Raw genomic sequence first — 21,201 nt, forward strand, 5'->3', positions numbered from 1 at the left:
GGAATGGTCTTCTGAATGAGCCATGACTCACACCAGCAAAAAAAATAAAAATAAAAATAAAAATTTCTCTAGGGTTTTAAATATACCTGTATTAACATTTTATATTTACTACATGTATTCCACAGAAACTTTTCAGTTAACTATACAACTATGACAACTTTGATCTCCTTATCAATATAAAGAGGACTGAAATGATGCATCAGCCAGCTCCAAAAGCCAAATACCAAGAGGCCACCAACACAATAAAGGGACATCAGAGAGTTATTGTTAATGGCGAGTATTCTGAGCAGAGACAGGTTACAAGCGGTGTGCCACAAGGGTCTGTTCTGGGTGCTATTCTTTTTAATATGTTTGTGAGTGACACAGGGGAAGGTTTGGTAGGGAAGGTTTGCCGATGACTCTAAAGTGTGCAATAGGGTTGATATTCCTGGAGGGGTCTGTAATATGGTAAATGATTTAGCTTTACTAGATAATGGTCAAAGCAATGGAAACTGTAGTTTAATGTTTCCAAATGTAAAATAATGCACTTGGGGAAAAGGAATCCTCAATCTGAGTATTGCATTGGCAATTCTGTGTTAGCAAAAACTTCAGAAGAGAAGGATTTAGGGGTAGTGATTTCTGACAGTCTCAAAATGGGTGAGCAGTGTGGTCGGGCAGCAGGAAAGGCAAGTAGGATGCTTGGCTGCATAGCTAGAGGTATAACAAGCAGGAAGAGGGAGATTGTGATCCCCTTATATAGAGCGCTGGTGAGACCACATTTGGAATACTGTGTTCAGTTCTGGAGACCTCACCTACAAAAAGATATTGACAAAATTGAATGGGTCCAAAGACGGGCTACAAGAATGGTAGAAGGTCTTAAGCATAAAACGCATCAGGAAAGACTTAATGAACTCAATCTGTATAGTCTGGAGGACAGAAGGAAAAGGGGAGACATGATCGAAACATTTAAATATGTTAAAGGGTTAAATAAGGTTCAGGAGGGAAGTGTTTTTAATAGGAAAGTGAACACAAGAACAAGGGGACACAATCTGAAGTTAGGTGGAGGAAAGATCAAAAGCAACGTGAGAAAATATTATTTCACTGAAAGAGTAGTAGATCCTTGGAACAAACTTCCAGCAGACGTGGTGGGTAAATCCACAGTAACTGAATTTAAACATGCCTGGGATAAACATATATCCATTGTAAGATAAAATACAGGAAATAGTATAAGGGCAGACTAGATGGACCATGAGGTCTTTTTCTGCCGTCAGTCTTCTATGTTTCTATGTTTCTAAGGGACAAAAGTTACCTGCTGAACAATGTGCATACCTTGGCAGCATCGTCTCCCATGCAGTGGCAACTGACATTGAGGTCAACTACAGAATCGCCAAGCTCTGCATTTGGCAGACCAATGACCAACATGTTGAATCGACATGGAATAAGCCTTGCTACAAAGCTCAACGTCTACCAAACCGTAGTGCTAACTATCCTGTTGTATGCCAGTGAGACTTGGACTGTATACAGGATACATGCTAGGCAACTGAACCATTTCCACATGACCTGCCTCCGTAGAATTCTGAGGATAAGGTGCCTGATACTGAAGTCCTTTTCAGAGCAGACCTGCCATAATCCCCACCCTGCTGATGAAAGCCCAGACATGCTGGCAGGCCATGTTGTTAGGATGCCAGACCATCGCATTCCTAAACAGCTCCTCTATAGTCAGCTGTCTAAAGGAAAGCGATCGCATGGGGGACAAAGGAAACAATACAAAGACATGTTGAAAGCCTCCTTCAAGTCCCTCGATATTGACACCGTCTCCTGGTAAACCCTGGCACAAGATTAACCAACATTATTATTATTTATTATTTATTAGATTTGTATGCCGCCCCTCTCCGAAGACTCGGAGCATGCTGATCTACCAACGCTGCCAGACATCTGAGGCCAGAAGAATATTCATAGCAGAAGAGAAATGAGCACTCTGCAAAGCCAGAGCCACAAATGCTGTGACAATGGTGCCCACACGTGTCTGCCCAACATGTGGCAGAACATTTCATGCCTGTATAGGTCTCACCAGCCACCTATGGACATATCACGTACAGCACACAACCCATTAGATGTCCAGGTTTTCTTCGAACACGATGGATGGACACCAACACATTACTATGATCTCAAATTTCAGTTGTTAAAGGACAGTAGAAAATTATTACAGTATTTAAAATAAAGTTCTCCAATTTATAGTTAATTTTTAATCTAATAGTTTTTCATACAAAATCATATGCTTGTTTTCTGTAGGATTCATGAATGCAGTGATACATGGAAAGTAATAAATAATTTTATGGTTAGCAAAGCATTGAAATCTTCAGGAGAAATGTTATGAACATCTGTCTTCTGTAGAAGGAAAAACAATGAAACAGAAAATTAGTGTGAAATAACTTCATTTGGAAGCAGTATTATTAATAAACTAGAGCTGACAGAATAATCTTCTTGTAACACCTTAAATGCTAATAACATAATAAATCGTCTGTTTAAATGGATTTTTGTTTATTTGTTTTGAGCATCAGTTAATAAAGAACTGGATACTAAATTAACAAGAGTTCAGCATGTAATCCAATGGAGGATGAATAGCTTAAAATGTTTTAAACATAAAATACAATCATTTTAGAAATACCGGTAGGTACCGAAGTTGTTTAGTATGATTTTACATCTCTATAATTTCACCTGAGTTATAGTTTTCAGATTTTAAGAACAATAGAATTATAGCTTCAAAAGATATTGTTAACACTTCTAATCAAGCTGTCTAAATCTAAGACATCAGATCATCCATTCATCACTCCCTGGAGTATTGTACAATTTAATTCCTCCCTTTTTCTATTGGTGCCTTCAAATTAGTTTTGAGTTCTAGTAACTGCCTGGAATATCCCTAAAGTTGTCTTGGCAAGATTTTTTTTTTCAGAAGTAGTTTGCCACTGCCTCCCTCCTAGGACTGAAAAGGAATGACCCAAGGTCACCCAACCACCCTGATAATGGGAAAATTACTTATACAGTGGTACCCCATCTTACGAACGCCTCTTCTAACGAACATTTCAAGATACGAACCCGGTGTTTAAGATTTTTTTGCCTCTTCTTCCGAACTATTTTCACCTTACGAACCCAAGCAGCTGCTGCTGGGATGAAGGGGTTTCTCCCCCCCCCTTTTTTGAAGAAAGAAAAGGGAGGGGCAGCTTGGAGGAGTAAACATTTTGCATGCTTGCAAAGGCACTGAAACTGTCTCTTTAAGAAAGAAAGGGGAGGGGCAGCTTGGAGGAGTAAAGATTTTGCATGCTTGCAAAGGCACTGAAACTGTGTCTTTTTAAGAAAGAAAAGGGAGGGGCAGCTTGGAAGAGTAAAGATTTTGCATGCTTGCAAAGGCACTCAAACGGTGTCTTTTGAAGAAAGAAAAGGGAGGGGCGCCCCCCCTTGCCTTTCTTCCTTCCCACTCACCCTTTAGCCTAGCCTTGCTTCTTCCACCCGCCCCCTTTAGCTGCTCCTCCCTGCCCTCTGTTCGCCTCCCTTCTAAAGTTTGGGATTTTCCTGAAGGATTTGCACGCATTATTTGCTTTTATATTGATTCCTATGGGAAACATTGTTTCATCTTACGAACTTTTCACCTTAGGAACCTCCTCCTGGAACCAATTAAGTTCGTATGATGAGGTACCACTGTATTTGATACTTACCTATTATATGGTGATAGGAAACTCTGTAAATCAACTCGAGTAAACAAGCAAACACGACTTCCACATTATCATCAATAATAATAAATTCAATAATTTCCATCAAAGAAATGTTAAAGAAAATTATAAAAGATGCTTTGTATGAAGCAAAACAAAAACAAACCCAAAACCAAAAATAAATACTACATTTGTAACGAAAGAAAATGGAGGAAATAGGAGATTTCAGCAAACATTATTTAAGTTTCCAGAGTGCTAATTCCAACAGTAAGTTTATGTACCCTGTGGATCTTATTAGATTGCAATTCACTCTGTACATGCAGCAACCCTACCCCTGATGCACCTGCTTCTCCATTCCTTTTTGAGAACTATTAGTGTAAACACAGAATTGAAATATCTATTGATCCTTCTTTTCTCCACCCCTGCCTACAATCAACGTACAGGTGATCTAACTATATGCTGTAATAAGAATTTGTAATATAAATTTAACTTATTTAATAGATTTATTATTGCTTACAAGGTGTCTTAGAAATATACAGTGGTACCTCTACCTAAGAACACCTCTACTTAAGAACTTTTCTAGATAAGAACCGGGTGTTCAAGATTTTTTTTGCCTCTTCTTAAGAACCATTTTCTACTTAAGAACCTGAGCCCGGAAAAAATTCCCAGGAAATTTTGCAGCGGCACGAAAGCCCGGCCAGTTTCCTGCCATTCCCCCTTTAATCCTGGCCATCTCGTGCTTTTCTGGGCTGCCAGAGGAGCCTTTCGGTGGCACTTAAGGAGGCCTTGGCAGTCCAGAGAGAACGAAGCATTTTCCTTTCTCTGGGTGCTTGGAGAGGGAATAAACCACTTTGTTGTGGTGACTCCCTCATGCTGCCTTCCATACACCCGGTGCGAGGTTGCCTCCTGGAGTGTCTGGGCGTGGAAAGGCAAAAGGGGGCACTTTGCCCCGGCCAGATCAACTCAGCTTCAGCCAAACCGAGGAGTCACCACAGTGAAGGAAAGGCGCCGGCTACAAAGTGAGCGAGCGAGAGAAGGGAGCCCTTCAGCATGGGAAGGAAGAGGAATAAGGTAGCAGCAGTAGCTGCCTTTCAGTCAAAGGAGTGGGAGGTTCCCCTCTCTCGCCCGCCTGGGTTTCTCTCTCTGGCACAGTGTATGGGAGGCAGCCTCGCACCGGGTGTATGGGAGACACGTGCTCCTCCTCGCCGCCTCAGAGTCCCTCTTTTTTTTTAAAGTCTTAAAGTTTGGGGTTATTTTTATTCCCCTCACTTCACCTTCTTCCTTCGGCAGCGATTGTCCTCCTCCTCCCACCCAAATTGTGAGCTTTTATTTCTTTCCTAATGGGTTTGTATGCATTATTTGCTTTTACATTGATTCCTATGGGGAAAATTGCTTCTACTTACAAACTTTTCTACTTAAGAACCTGGTCATGGAACAAATTAAGTTCTTACGTAGAGGTACCACTCTACAGGTGTCTACAGCTATGCCCACATGCCTGCTTCTCCATGCTGAGAGAAATTTCAGATGAACATTATTTCTATAGGAAACCATAAAGGAGAGCTATATGTTACTATGCAGAGTCTTTACACCAACTGCTTGTCAAAGATGAGCCTCAGTAAGGCAAGCATCTTCCAAATGTGAACATAGCCTCTTCCTTTACAAGGTTTGCACAATTGCTTCAAGGATTGCCCCTACGGTTTGCAGGGTCTCTTGCACAGTGCTTCTTTGAAGAAAGTCCTTCACTCATTCTAATACCCTTTGCCAAGCAAGTGTTCTGAATGCTCAGCAGTATCATTAAATATCAGGGTAATGATTAGCAAAATGAATTAATTAGATTAATAGGCTTAGTCATTTCTGTATTCACCTTTTATAGAAATTTAGAGTAATATCTTAAAATCAGAAATCACCCATCATAAACCCACAATAAAATACCTAGGTACTGTATATGGTCCACTTTTAATATATTGTCTGAAGTTATTTTAGATTTTATCTCCAAGGAGGGACATTTGAAAATATACTTTTGTTGCTTCCTTATGCCATTTTTAAAATTAAAAACAGAAATGACATGCCTGAAACAAGATTTTATTTTATTTTATTCAAAAGAAGCTACAAAGAACAGTGTGGTGTCTTTACTTTGAGGAAAATGTCTTTTATCATATATTTTAGTACAACACATTAAAATCAAATATCTCCTGTAGCAAAATGATTCAAGTCTCTGGAACTCAAATAATTTTCTAATAAAAAATGCATGAGACAAATAAATGCACTTTATGTTCCACAAGAAAAGGCAGTTTCAACAGGCTAATGCTCAGAGAAAATTCATTTTCTCAACCAGCCATTTCATTCTGTGGTGCTGTTACAAGCTCCTTCCAGTTGCTAGGCAACCATAATTCATAGTACCTTTTAATGGATACTCTGCTTCTGCTGAGAACATTAAGGTGAAGAGAATAAATGCCTTGGGTGAATCTTGAAATCTTTCATTATGCATGTCATTCTATTTTTGTAATGCTATAATGCTGAAATGTTTCTGTGGCAGGCAACTGAGTTGTGGTAATTGCATATTCCACTCATATATGTTTTGTAAGCAGAGCAGCACAGGCTTGTCCAAAATGAGTTATTTCAAACATGATTGAAATAGGACTTTCTCACTACTAAAGGCAGTAAATAAACCCCCTCCCTGCAAAGAAGTGAAGAAAGTAGGTCTGGAATAGGTCTTCAAATTTCCAATAAATATATGGAAAGCAAGCAAACAGGTTTAGGATTTCGTAATAAGATTTTAAAAAGTATGAAATAAAAACTGTGAATATAAGATCACTTCTATCTGACTATTTTGACTGTCCACTCTTATTTATTATTTTTTCTTTCCATCTTTGATTTAATTTAGTTCAAGCACAATGACAGATGGAATAGTAGCTATACATTTTTATAGAAAACTGTCCAATAAAAATAACAAGAACCAGATATTTCAACTTTTTAATATCTTGTCCTATCCTATAAAGTTTTGATCGCCACAACATAAAAAAGATGTGGAAACTCTAGAAAGAGCACAGAGAAGAATGACAAAGATTATTTGGAGGCTAAAACATATGTCCAGTTTAATGAAAAGAAGTACTCTCCCTGGCCTCCTTTTCCTTCTCCAGACTCCTTGTCCTCTCGGTGGCCTCTCCGGACTCCCCACCCACTTGCCGCCCCAGCCCTTCCCCCACCCTCCCTTGGGATCTGCACGGAGTCCCTCCAGGAAGCCCGGGCGGAGGGCAACGGGGGAGAGTTGGGGGCGCCTGGAGGGACTGTGGGCATCGAGGGCAGCGCTGGGCCTCTCCCCTCCTGGACCATGTCGGGGTTCTGTCTGCAGAGGCTGCGGGTGACCAGGAGAGCCAGGCAGGGAAGAACGGCAGGCAGGTGGCTAGAGGGGGAGGGTCGCTCTGGGTGGGGAAGACGCCTTTCCTCCCAAGGAAACAGGGACCTCTGTGCCCCCCCACTTCTGCTCCCCTTTGGGTGGATGGAGGGTAAGGCGACCAGATTTTGTAAAAAAAATCAGGACTTTTTAAAAATGCCATGGAATAAATTGTTCAAAAGCAGGACATCTGGTCACCTTAATTTACACTCATAATTAACTATGCGTTTGGGGAGGGGAAGTGAGCCTGTGGTGTATGGGAGGGATTTGCAGAATTCTAAGTACATTTTGTCATAATTTTTCCACTTTGGCTTCAGATTTCTTTTTCATTCCATTACTGTTCTGCCTGGCTCTATGGTAAGAGTCTCCCAAAAATTCAAGGGTACAAATTTCAGACACACACGCTTGAAAATTCAAAACAATGTTCGTTATCACAAAATTCAAAATAAACAAAGCACTCTTTTTGTATTGCAAAGAGCACTCTTCCCAAAACAACCGGATTGTCTGTACAGTTTCCCTTAAGCAGTCATTAAGTACTTAGCTAGCAGCTGTGAAGAACCATCACAGCCCTTCTTCTTCCACGAAGTGAAACACACATACACTTTGCTCTGCTTTGGTTTCAAAGTCGTGAAAAATCAACAAACAGCAAGGCACAGTCCTGAAGAACAATGATCAGATAATCTTCCACAATGGCCAAAGCAACATGCTGCTATTTATATCAGCAGCTATAATTACTGGAGCCTCACCCAAACATAGGTGCCCTCTCTTATCTCCTGTAATATTTCTGCAATTGGTCTCTTCTATGCATAATTCTGTGCATGCATGTGTCTAATACTTCCTCATCCGAATCAATCAAAGATAATGGAGATTGGCTTCCTGGGCTGTGTGCCAAGCCCCCCTCTTCCAAGTCACCCTCACCTTCTTCGTCCGAGGAAACTGCACTACCTGCCTCTGTCGGCAATAAAACAAGCCTATGATATGTTGATGTTTCCCCTGCATCCACGTCCACATTCCTTGGGGCAGGAGCTGGGCCAGAGCCAACCACAACAATTACTAACCATGTATTAAAAGGACCACGGTGAGACTAATGTCTCGGAACCAGTGTATATAAATTAATTATTTCTATTCATTACAATCATGATAAATATTTTATTTATTAAAAATAAATGTTAAATATACCCTGCATTATACAAATTTAATAAACTTTCTGTAGCTGTATAAGAATCATTTACTTATTTATTTATTAAAATTTTATGCTGCCCCTCTCTTCCTTATGGCAACTCTAGGCAGCTTACAAATTATAAAACCAGTAGAAAAGTAATTATAATATTAAAACCAATCAAATTTAAAACTTAAAACTATACAATAACCTAAACTAAGAGATGGTTCTGTCCTTAGCCATAAATCTCCATATTGCGCCATTTGTAAAGATCAAGATCCAGAATATCAATTCTTTTTCTAATGTTTTCACTCCTCATGAAAAACCTAGCAAAACTCCCTCTGAAAGATATTAAGAAATGTTTCCAGATTGTTCCCAACATTATTAATGAAAAGGCATTACCATACAAATTTATCATTCTTTCTTAGCACTGTAAATCATGTCAGGGTTAAAAACATATGTTATCTGAACTCTATATGAAATTCTGTGTCCAAGTAAGGCTATTTGCACTACATAAAGATATATGCATGTAAACGTCACATTAGAAATTACTAAGAACACTTTAAAGATTCAATGTGATAAACAAGACTTGTTATGTTGCTTTAGTTAAAGTTGAAACAGATATGTTAAGTTAAAAAAGATTAACTACAGATGATGAAATCAATTTCACCCATTTGAACTGCAAATGTTCACTCTGCAAGATATATTACAATTTTCTAACGAATAAAAAAACTATTCATGTTTAAAAAGCCCATATTTGTTTATGAAATATGTGAGTTTCCTTTCAAGTGCATTATTTCCAAACACTATCTCATATTTTCCCCTAGGAATCCTTCATATAAGAATCACAAAACAAAAATCTCTTCTGTCAAGTATACTCGAAAAGTGCTAATTTCCAGAATCCTGCTTTGCCTGCAAATAGAAAATAAATAATTCACAATTCATTAGCACATGTATTTTCCTAAAATCCAGTGATGTCAATAATGGCCAAATTTGGATTGTGCTATTTTGAACTGTTTTAAGTGCAAATGGTATTAGTTATTCTCTCAAAGACCTATCTTTACCCTTAACTTCTCTCCCTCCTCTCAAAAAATACTCCACTTGTGCTAGTCTAGAAAATAGGCATATATTTTCTGGTGATTTAGAGGGCTAGGTGGCTGATCCAACTTAAGAAGCTGTACGCACCTATTATAATTTAATGTACGATTAATTAATCAACAGGAATCAGTACCTGGAACATTACTCGCCTATTCCTTCAGTTTTTAACAAAGATCTTAAAGTTTTTAAAATCCATTGAACATTTTACCCAACTGTATTATTTACTTACACAAATATTAGTTGGTTTGACAATCTTGGTACAATCAGTTTATTCGTATATGCTTTGATTTGATACACATCAAATAAAGTGGCAACAATTTCCAAGACAAAAAAACTGATTGCAGATCGCTTTCTTCATCTCTCTTAAAAGGAAGCCCCAACTCCCAACATGTATCTACTTCTTCCCACAATTAGATATTAAATTGTTCCCATTCAAATTTAGCATTCTTTTAATGTACTTTGTGTTCTGCCTGCGTGTCCCAACCACTCGTAATTACAGGGTAATTAGTCCAAAAAGACACACACCACACGATAGAAGGAAAACCAAAAGTCTTTATCAACAGAAAAGCAGAAAAAACTCCCTTTTTAAATGTCAAAGGGATTTTCTGGTACACACAAGGCACAGGTTAAATGCAATCAAATTTCTCACCTAGTAACTGGGAAATTGAGTCCAATTCCAAAGTCCAGAAAGGCCACACCACAATCTTGAACAGGGAAACAGCAAAACCACGATCTTGACAAAACTATGAATCAGATAAATTTCCACAAGGCTAAACCAGCACGCTGCTCTTTTTATCTATAGCACTAATTACAGCAGCCCCACCCAACCACAGGTGGCCTCACTTATCTCCTGTAATAATCCTTCAATTGTTCTCTCCTATGCATCACTCTACGCATGCATGGGTCCATCATACGTTCTTGTTCAGAATCCAGGGATGATAAGGATGATTGATCTCCTCCTTGGCTGTCTGCCAAACCCCCCTCTTCCCTGCTACTCACGCTTCCTTCGTCACAGGAGCCTTCGTCGGGAGATTCTATCAAGAGCAAAACAGGCCTGTAGTATGTGGATGTTTCCCCCACCTCCACCTCCACATTCCTTGGGGCAGGAGCTGGGGCCAGAGCCAACTACAACACTTTGGAGCATAGAATGTTCTTCGATACGCATGTTGACCATGGAAATATTATTGAAAAAAGACTGGCTTTAGCCCCATAGTTCTAAAGAATCAGAATAATTCACCAAATTGGTTTAGGTGTAATAATGTAATTAGCAATATAGTTAATATTTTCAGCTCAAGAACCTAAGTTCCCTTAATTTTTTTTCTTTATGGAAATATATTGTAGTATGTTTTCAACATGACTTTTACTATCACAATTTTTTTTAAAAAAACCCTTTCCCTCTTATGATATGATCTGAAAGTATTGTTCCTATTGTCCTCAGGCAGAAACCTAGCATTCAAAAAAAACAAACCAGCACACATATAGAGTAACCATCAGGCTCAGTCAGGTGACTCTGTAATCTGTAATCTAACAACAGGAAAATAAACATACAATGGCAAAAGCCCAAAGACAAAGAAATAAGCAGTTTAGACATCTACAGGACTCAACCTCTTTTTGCGCCTTCAAGCAAGTCATTCAGTTTGCTGATGTAGTTCACTTTCTATTCTTTCCTTCAACTCATACCAAAACCAGGGTTTTCCTAATCTCATTGATACCAGCTTTTTCTTGTTTTTATCTTATAGATTTTGTTATGCTAAACACATCTCTGTCACATGTGTAAAGAAATGTGCATGTTTGTGCTGATTAAATGATATGTCTGTATAACATTTAAGTATGTCTAATATTTACAGTATACATTAAAAGGAACTTTCTAGCTACTGATATGGGAAGCTATTTGATCTCAACCTAATATGGCTATTTTCTTATGAAAAATATTGATTTAAAATAGGCATGTGAGTCTAAAAACAAAAGCCCATAAAGTCTTGAAGAAAAATGTGAGAATTAAGCTTTTAAAATCCCTGAACTCTTTCTCAATATCAATTCAACATTATATCCTTTTCTAATGTTATTTTTTTCTTAAATTGAAACTTAGGAACTTAAAGTATTTTTCTTTTAAAAAGAAGCAAATGTACTGATCTTAAATGAAACAGATTTAATACAAAATTGAATGGAATCTGTTATTTGCAACATAAGGAAATAATGTTCTGGGTCTATCAAGGGAATACATTTCGTTTTGTCTTGTCTTGCATGTTTTATGTAAGAGTCAAAGAGATCTATCACTGGCATACTATATGTTCAAGTGTACTGTGAATTAGAAAAAAGAGAATTAGTGCTTAATATCATTTATCAAAGCACAAAAAGAGCAGCAGGAGACCCAAACAGGGGGAGGTCAGAGCCAACAACATTTCTGCAAATAAAATAGTGCTGTAGAAGCATCAAATGCAAATTACTGTTTGTTAGAGAAATTTAATGGACTTTCACGTCACTTTATAAAATGCTTAATTGTAATCCCCCTTTTAATAACACCATCAGATTCAAGGAGAAGATGCCCTGCTGATGGCAATTACAATCTGTTAAATAGCATATTTATTTACACTTGGCTTCTAAAGCTCCAAGATAAAAAAGGAATTCTTTTCCACTTGTCAACAAACTATAATTATGGTGTATCCTTCTGTCACTTGCTACACAAAACTTTGGGTCCTAATTATATCTACTGCAACAATTTTATAAATGGGGTGCTTCTCTTTTTCTTTAGTTATCAGGAATATAATTAACATCAGGCATTTATTTGATTATTTTATTCATTCTAAAGTAACTTTTCGGAGAATGTTAAATATGTTGATAATTTTTGTATCTATGCTTAATCATAGGATTAGAAGGGAACTGAGAAGCAGTCCTTCCTTGGTATAGATCTGCAATACTCTTGAAGTCCTATTGAGGCTTTATCTATTATCTAAGATGAGAAAAGGCATTAACTCCCAAAATACAGTACCTCTTTCTCTGTTAAGTAATGTATGCCATGCAAATCTTCCTCTACTGTTTAGCCAACATCTATTTTGAGTTGCTTCTTACTAGGCTTTCTGTAGATACACATTTATATAAAGGAAGATGGGTGATTTTTCAGCTATAGTATTTTTTCAACAGTCAGAAACAGTTACAAATGAAGTGTGGGATGTTTAATTAAGACCAGAGCTTTATACTATGTAATGGGAACATCCTATATTTTTGGTAATTCCAGTGGCTTTTGTTTTAAGTCAGCAATTAAGTTTTCATTTTTACTGTGACATTCACACATTTTTATTATTCTTATGCTTTTGCTAATGCACTTGTTTGTTTTAAAATGACTGTCACCTTCTTATCTCTATGAAAAACTTCCAGTTCTGGAAGTAAACTTAGAGAATACCTTGCACAATATTCAAAACAAATGTAATGTATTAAAATTGATATGCTGAGTGATCGTATCGTATTTAGCGTAATCACATACGCATGGACAGATTGCAGGTTGTCAATAAATGTATATCACTGGTAAATCTAAATTTAAAAGCCTCTAATTAATTCGCCTTTTTTTCACAATGGATGTGCAACCTGATTTAGTTATTAATTTAATTGGTCTGTCCCAACTGATATGTGTGTCTATTAAAAGGGGCATAAGGAAACATAAAAAAAAATGAAATCTGATTCTGTATAAGTTATTCCACATAACTTATTCAAGTAAATATTGTTAATCTAATCGGAATTATATCTACTCATCTTTTCTGTATTAAAAATTATCTGCTGACAAAATGACAGTAGATATGAAATGTGAAATACACACAACACGCAATATTCTTTTCTATTCTAAACCAATTTTAGCTTAATTAAATAGAACTAAATTATATGATACTTTTCAGCAGGTGTGGGCTACTGCCTGGATAGGGGGGCAACAGTGGGGTAGCAAAAATGGAGCTCCACCCCGGAGCACCCAATTTGCACTGAAAGATGTTGAAAGAATATGCATAGGCCACGCCCACAGTGTGGCAGTACAAATTTTGGTAGCCCTTCACTGATTTTCAGATACTATTTTTCAATTCTATTCGATTATGTCCCGATTGAGGACAACAAACTTTGCTACTTTACATGATCAATACTTTATATACCATTTAATTTAATTTAAATACATGGTGAAATGTAGAAATTAAGAAACCTAAATGAAGACCAATGAGCATTAGCTGAAAAACATAAATTAGCAGCATCTTTTTCATGAACAGGGAAGAAATACACAATCTGTATGCATCTCCAGCATTCTATTTGCAGCTCTAATGGATAACAGCAACATTTCCAAACCTTGTTTTGGGTTGAAATGTTTTCATGGGCTATAATAGGTGTCATAAATACTGCAGAAAAATTAAGATATCCATTTGTCCTTTAACCAATCTAATTATTCCTGTGATTGCTTTAGGGGGCAAAGAGTAAATGGTAAATCACCTACTTTACCATCCCCATTCACAACAAAAGAAGGACAAAAAGTTTGGCTTCATTGATGACAGTATTGGTTATTCCACTGAAGAAAAAAATACTGCTTAGTATTGATGTTAAACAGCCTTTTCCTGCCAATACTAATTTTGTACTAGAAAGCATCAAGTCAGGCTTATAGACCCAACTTTGAAAGAGTAAAAATTTAAAATTTTGCTAGAAAAACCCCCCATAGGAAATCATTACTAATCACTTTAGGGCTTACGCCATTTGATGGGAGGTAGTGTCCTATGTTTTATATGTTGAATAAAACTATTTCCAACAGCCATGTGCTTGGTATGCTGAGAACTGTAGTTCCTATCTGGAAAACGTCAGTTGGAGAGGATTCCCCTAAAGACTAGATCAGTGATGGCAAACCTTTTCAGCACCAAGTGCCAAAGCTCCTCATCTCGAAACAAACTACCATACTCCTCTAGACTTCAAATAGTACGGCTAGACTATTGTTCATAAGATCATACACCATAACATCTTTCCTGTTAGTGGTGACTACTTCACCTTCAACAACAACACAAGAGCACGTAATAGATACAAATTAAATGTAAATCGCTCCAAACTTGACTGCAGAAAATATGACTTTAGCAACCGAGTGATCAATGACTGGAACTCTCTACCCGAGTCTGTTGTTTCTTCCCCAACACCAAGATCTTCAACCTTAAATTATCTACTGTTTACGTCTCCCCTTTTCTAAGAGGTCTGTAAGCGGACCATTGTGCCTACCATCCCTGTCCTTCTGTCCTATTTTATCATCTCTTTATACAGTACTTTGTTATGTTAATTCAAACTATAATTCTATACCGGTATGACAAATATATATAAATAAAATAAATAAATAAATAAATAAAAGTTTGCACAGAAATGTCTTGCACATGCAAGCACATTAGGCCGTGCTCCAGAAAAGCCGAACTTCTGGGTTCTAGCAAACGTGCACACCCAACAATCAGCATGCACAGGCCAGTTTTTGACACTGCTGCATGTGTGAAGGGATAGTGGTCCAGAAAAATTGAACTTCTGGGTTTTATCACGCATTCATGCCTAGCAATCAGCTGGCCAGCCCACATGTGCACACAGTTTTCGGCACTGCTGTGCACGTGAACGACAGCTGATCATTTCAGATGAAAGTGCACCAGCAATCCAGAAGACAAACAGGCAAAGCCATGTGTGCTGGGCGACATGGCTTCGTGTGCCACTTTGGGCACATATGCATGCCATAGCCTCGCCATCACAGGACTAGACCAATCTTGAACATCAAATGCAGCAAAATGAGCTTTACTATAATTACATCCAGCAAAGATATGTGGCAGTACAATACATGTAACTCCAAGTTGTCAGGTATGCAAGAAACATTTTAAGGAAGTCTCTAGATTACAGATTATAAATCCTATGCTGATACAAGAATATACTGTACGTTAGCTGTTCTTTACAGGTCAACATGTGAGAAAACTGACTACAGTATACCTGGAAAGGTATTCTGCTTAGTAAATTGTTTTGCTTTTTTATGTATATTTCTAAAAACTGTTATGTCAAAGCCTCAATTGATGAAAATTATAATAGTAGATTATATAATAAATGCATTTGTTTCCCATTCTTTGCTGTTATTATTAAAAATAACATTTGGGTAATAAATCCACCATTTTTGTTATCTCTTTTTCTATTTTAGATATCACATTCAAAGTGTTTAAGTATTTAAAGGAAGTAAAAGACAACATTTCTTTCTATTTTCTAAAATATGTCATCAAGTTTATGTTTTATTCTATCATTTAGAAAATATACTGTTAAAATAGAATAGGTATTATCCACAGACACTAAATACATTTTTCTCCAAAAAAGTTCCAAAAATCTACAGTCAGCCAATATAATTCAGTACAATCTAACAGGTGCTATATTAAATTATCTTAGGCTGATTAGCTTCTCAAAGCTCTCAATTGGAGCAAAGAATGTAACAGATGATAGATTCAAGACTTAAATTGAGAAGACAGAATAAAATGTCAGTTTTATATACAATAAAGCAATGTGTTGTCAAAGAATAATTTCCCCGGGGATCAGATTGGTCCAACCATGCTAGCTTTTCAGAAGGCTTTTAAAGACATAAGTAAGAACTGTATTTTTCACTCCATAAGTTGATCCTCCCCCAAAGTGGGTGGGAATGTTTATGAGTCTTATGAAGCAATAAATATGGGCCATGGTCCTTTTACAGTGCTAAACCCCACCTCTTCTGCCTTTGTCATTGCTCACCTCGTCTGTCTCTTTTCCGCAGTGCACGAGTCAATAGGCAGAGCTGGCATATGAGAGAACTATCTGTGGTCCTTTCAAGCTCCGCCTCATGCCCTAACTACACTGCTGCTCCCTATTCAGTGCTCCATATTCACAGTGAGATAGCGCTATATACAGTAGTCCCTCCCTATCGCTGGTGTTACGTTCCAGACCTGGCCGCGATAGGTGAAATCCGCGATGGGGAATTTATCGACTGATAGTACTTATTTAAGTATTTATATTGTAATTGTTTGGTAAGTTTTCATTGTTTTAAGTGTTTATAAACCCTTCCCACACAGTATTTATTTTAGATACAGTATTTAAATTTACAATTTTAGATTTTTTTTTGAAAAACCTGCCGATCAAGTTCGGCGGGCTGTTTAAATCTGCCGATCGACTTCCTCAGAAACCCGCGATGAAGTGAAGCCCCAGTAGGTGAAGCGCGGTATAGCGAGGGACTACTGTATTTACAATTTCCCCCTTGTTTTCCTCCTATAAACATTTTATGGTCAGGTGCATATTATAGTGTGAAAATGTGGTAGGTAAGTAAGTAAGTAAGTAAGTAAGTAAGTAAGTAAGTAAGTAAGTAAGTAAGTAAGTAAGTAAGTAAGTAAATACAAAGTAGTCATGCCTTTTTAAAATCTCTGCTTCAAAATTGTTTCTGAGCTGTTTCCACAATCATGTCCTTTCATGGCAACTTTGCTTTGCTAAAGGCTCCAGTGGAACTGCTTATTATTTGTGCATGTCTTCATAGACAACTGGGAATATATGAAGCAGCCATGCAAAACTTACAAAAGAATTATCCACATCAAGAAAGGTGCCACGCTCACCCTGGCATATATTGCAAACCACTTGTTTCAAATTTTTGCAAAGACCTACTGTCCGGAGTTCACTTGAGTACATTCACTGAAAGAAATTAATCGTTCTGACAACTGACTCCGTTAAAATGCTCTCACTGATTTGAAGTATTTTATAAAATGTAATCAAAATCTTTATTCCTGTAATTTAAATTCATTATTTCTGTAATCTGGAAATCTGTCATGTAATCTGAAACAAAAGAAGACATGGCTTGACCTTCTTATGCCTTCTTGATATATTAGATCCCTACCCATTCATATTCATGTCTCATAAAAATATATTAATGTTTTTCAATCTCTCTTAATAATACTTAATACCAACTTCTCTACTCATCTGTTACCATTTTCTTAACCCAATTCAGTTTCTGAAGATCTTCCTTTAAATCTGAGGCACAGGACAGGTAGTATGTGATGAAAAGAGAAGAGAGTGGTATAATTGCTTCTTATCATTTAGAAAATTTACATTGGTTGACTGCACCTCAAATTGCATTTACATTTGCTTCTATCCAGGTTACACTGCTATCTTATGTTTAGCTTTTTTTCTCTCCCTGAGGTGACAGACTTTCTTAAAACAAGGAAGTTATACCTTTCAGATTTCATCACATCTCTATGGCCTTGCAAATATTGCAATCAAGTCTCATCATAATCAGCACAGAGAGAAAGATATCTTTGTATGGTGCGGTTTGGGTTATTTTCAATATTTGTCTTCTTTGTTACTCTGGTTAATGCTTCTGTGCCACATACCCAGGATAAGAAGAAAAGATGGAAAAAAGAAAATGAAAAAGTATTTCTCTGAATTCAGATAGATCAAGAATAACAATTACATGCAGACAGTCCTCAATTTACGACAGTTCATTTAGTGGTTGTTCAAAGTTACAGCAGTACTTTAAAAAAGTGACATCTTATCATTTTTCACACTTACGACAATTGCAGCATCCCTGTGGTCACATGATCAAAATTCAGATGCTTGGCAACTAACTTATATTTACGACGGTTGCAGTTTCTTGCGGTCCTTTTTGCAATTTTCTGACAAGCAAAGTCATATTTACTTAACTGTAGTACTAAATTAATACAGTAATTGCAGTGATTCACTTAACAATTGTGGCAGGAAAGGTTGTAAAATGGGCAAAAGTCAACAAGGGACCATTGGCGGCTTACCTGCGCCAGTTGCGTTTGGGCCGCAATACACAGGAGCCACCATCTTGTGGGCGGAGGGTTGGGACGATCTCATGGGAGGGAGGGAGATCGCCCAGGAGGCATTGTGGCGGGAGGGTCCAAACCCAGTCATTGTCTAGGGGCGGGGCGGCGAAGGGGATATTTAAGGAGACCTCCCTCTGTCGCCACCCCTCTTTCCCTGCTTGCTGCCAAAGAAGAAAGGACACCCGCCCTCCCTTTGTTCGCAGTGGAAATCGCCTTCGGAGGCCAAGTCAAGCATTTGGGCTCGCATGGCTGTTTTTTCACCTACTCCACACTGGGTTCGGTGAGGGGGTTCACTTAGGGGATGCCCTTTCAGCTAGCTGATCAATTTGGCTTTCAATTTGGCTAGGCTCCTCTTGGTCACTGTGGGCAGGAAAGGGCAGAAAGGGCGGTAACAGCAACCATGTGATCCTTAGGGCACCTTTTGGAAGGTGATGGGCGGCCCTCACAAGAGCCTCAGGGCTGAGCCACCCTGGGTGATGGAGGAGGGTCGCCCTGGGGGCTCACTGGCCAGGGCCTCCTAGGGACTGGAGGTGAGCCGTCCTAAATGCTAAGGGGTGTGGCATAGGGCAGGGAGAGGAGAAGGAGCCCCTCCCCTCACTTAAGCAAGGAGCTTTCGCCCAGGAGTTGCTTAGAAAGGTTTTGGTAAGAATTTCTGCCCTGTTTTTGGTTTTTCACCTCTGCAGGTCTATTAAGCAATAAATTAATAAAGTGACCCATTAAACGCAGCTGTTGTGTCTGTGTGTTATTCCACCTCCACCGCAATAGTCTTACCTAACAACAGAACTAAGGACACAATCTAATACCTTTCCCCTTCCTTCCTTTTCCTTTAAACCACTATTCCATATCCCACACTCTTGGTTAATAGCAGATCTTAAATAATGCTACGATATATGTCATGTATTTTTTCCAAAACTTTTGTAGTGCCTTCTTCTAAGACTTATTCTCTAGTATCCTCGTCTTCTTTCCATCTCTCCCAATTGTTTGGTAATAATTTTTAAAATGAATTATCTAGACCTAGACAAAGATTTTTGATATATAATGGAATTTACAAGCTACATTTATTGATGATGCTGCAAAGGTGGTAACTTTGTAAAGAGGGCTGGAAAGCACTGTGAAGCGGTATATAAATCTAAATGCTATTGCTAAAGCTACTGAAATTTGTGGTCATAAGTCACATTTTTCAATGCCATTGTAACTTTGAATGGTGACTAAATGAACCATTTTAAGTTGAGGACTATGTGTATTTACTTGTTCTTCATTATTTTTTTCAATCTGAATATCCACCAGCTCTCAAAATTTTATTGTTCCTATCTTGAAAGAAATAGTTAATGAAACTTCAGTTCTTTAGGGAAATAAACTCTAGCCCTTAGTAGAGAAACAGTCTTGCAATATACCATTACTGGAATCCAGTACACATGTGTTAAATACCATTCTTATCCTCTTAAGTATGTCATAGGATTCTGATATTTTCTTTATATCAAGTCTGTATTCATTTCATCCCAAAAGATGAAACTCGAAGCAGCATTTAGACTGCATGTAGGAAGAGAGATTAATTCAGTCCAGGAAAAAAAGTAATTTATATAGTAACCCATCTCACACAAATTATTATGGGTGGCTTAGAAGATTAAAAACAAGCATCCTCCCCCAAATATAACCCTTCCACATCCAAGGATAAAGTATTATTAACTATTAATAATATATAGTGGCAGAACTTCTCCCACCCCCATCCTTATGAAAATGTCTGGAAGAACAGCAAAATCTTCAATGCCTTGTGAAAGGCTAACAAGGTTGGGCCATTATCCTTGTTAAGGTCTAGTTTTCAGTGAAATATTCTAGTTTTCATGATTCAAATGGATATTTGATCCTCAATAATTTTCTAACAAATCAGTAGCCATTGAAATTAACCATACATACAGAAAAAGAAATAACAAGGAAGAATACCTTCTGCAAATCTTTCCCCGTAGAATAAAAATACTACTTAATGTGAGACAAAAGTGTGATTTTGCTGCATGCTGTATTCAGCAACAATAACAAAGTTCATTAGTTTTAGTTGAAACTAGGAATGCAATCGGAACTCTTTACCTAATCATGCATTGGTTTTATTATAAAATCAGTTGTTCTCTGATTTCAGCCTTATAGAATGTTTTCCTCCCTCCAAGCATGACAAATATTAGACAATCTGGAAAACATTGGCATATACATTCTGGTCTTTGAGTGGCATGTCAGAGGCTGTTCTCTAATTTCCTCTAACTTCAAAATTAAAAATATCCTTAATGATTTGGGAAAGAGGGTATTATTATTATTATTATTATTATTAATTAATTAATTAATTAGATTTGTATGCCGCCCGTCTCCGAAGACTCGGGGCGGCTCACAACAGTAATAGAAACAGTATAACAATGGGACAAATCTAATAATAAAAATATATAAACCCCCCAATAATTAAAAACTATACAGCACATACACACCAAACATGAAATATAAAAAGCCTGGGGGAGATGTCTTAGTTCCCCCATGCCTTGTGATATAGGTGGGTCTTGAGTAACTTGCGAAAGACATGGAGGGTGGGGGCTGTTCTAATCTCTGGGGGGAGTTGATTCCAGAGGGCCGGGGCCGCCACAGAGAAGGCTCTTCCCCTGGGGCCCGCCAAACGACATTGTTTAGTCGACGGGACCTGGAGAAGGCCAACACTGTGGGACCTTATTGGCCGCTGGGATTCGTGCGGTAGAAGGCGGTTCCGGAGGTATTCTGGTCCAATGCCATGTAGGGCTTTAAAGGTCATTACCAACACTTTGAATTGTGACAGGAAACTGATCGGAAGCCAGTGCAGGCCATGGAGTGCTGTAGAAACGTGGGCGAATCTAGGAAGTCCCACAATAGCTCTCGCGGCCGCATTCTGCACGATCTGAAGTTTCCGAACACTTTTCAAAGGTAGCCCCATGTAGAGAGCGTTGCAGTAATCGAACCTTGAGGTGATAAGTGTAATATTTCTTTCAATCCCCAAATATTTTTTATCAGGCATAATTTAAAGTAAGCTTGCTATCAAAT

The 21,201-nt window shown here is 38.0% G+C and overlaps 1 protein-coding gene across 4 annotated transcripts in view; it reads right to left on the reverse strand.

Moving 5' to 3' along the window:
* Positions 1-21,201, reverse strand: part of TOX (thymocyte selection associated high mobility group box) — a 200,327-nt gene that overhangs the window by 70,546 nt on the left and 108,580 nt on the right. The gene's annotated exons all lie outside the window — the stretch shown is intronic.

Source organism: Erythrolamprus reginae, chromosome 3, assembly GCF_031021105.1.
Source record: "Erythrolamprus reginae isolate rEryReg1 chromosome 3, rEryReg1.hap1, whole genome shotgun sequence".
In the NCBI taxonomy this organism is placed as follows: Eukaryota; Metazoa; Chordata; class Lepidosauria; order Squamata; family Dipsadidae; genus Erythrolamprus; species Erythrolamprus reginae.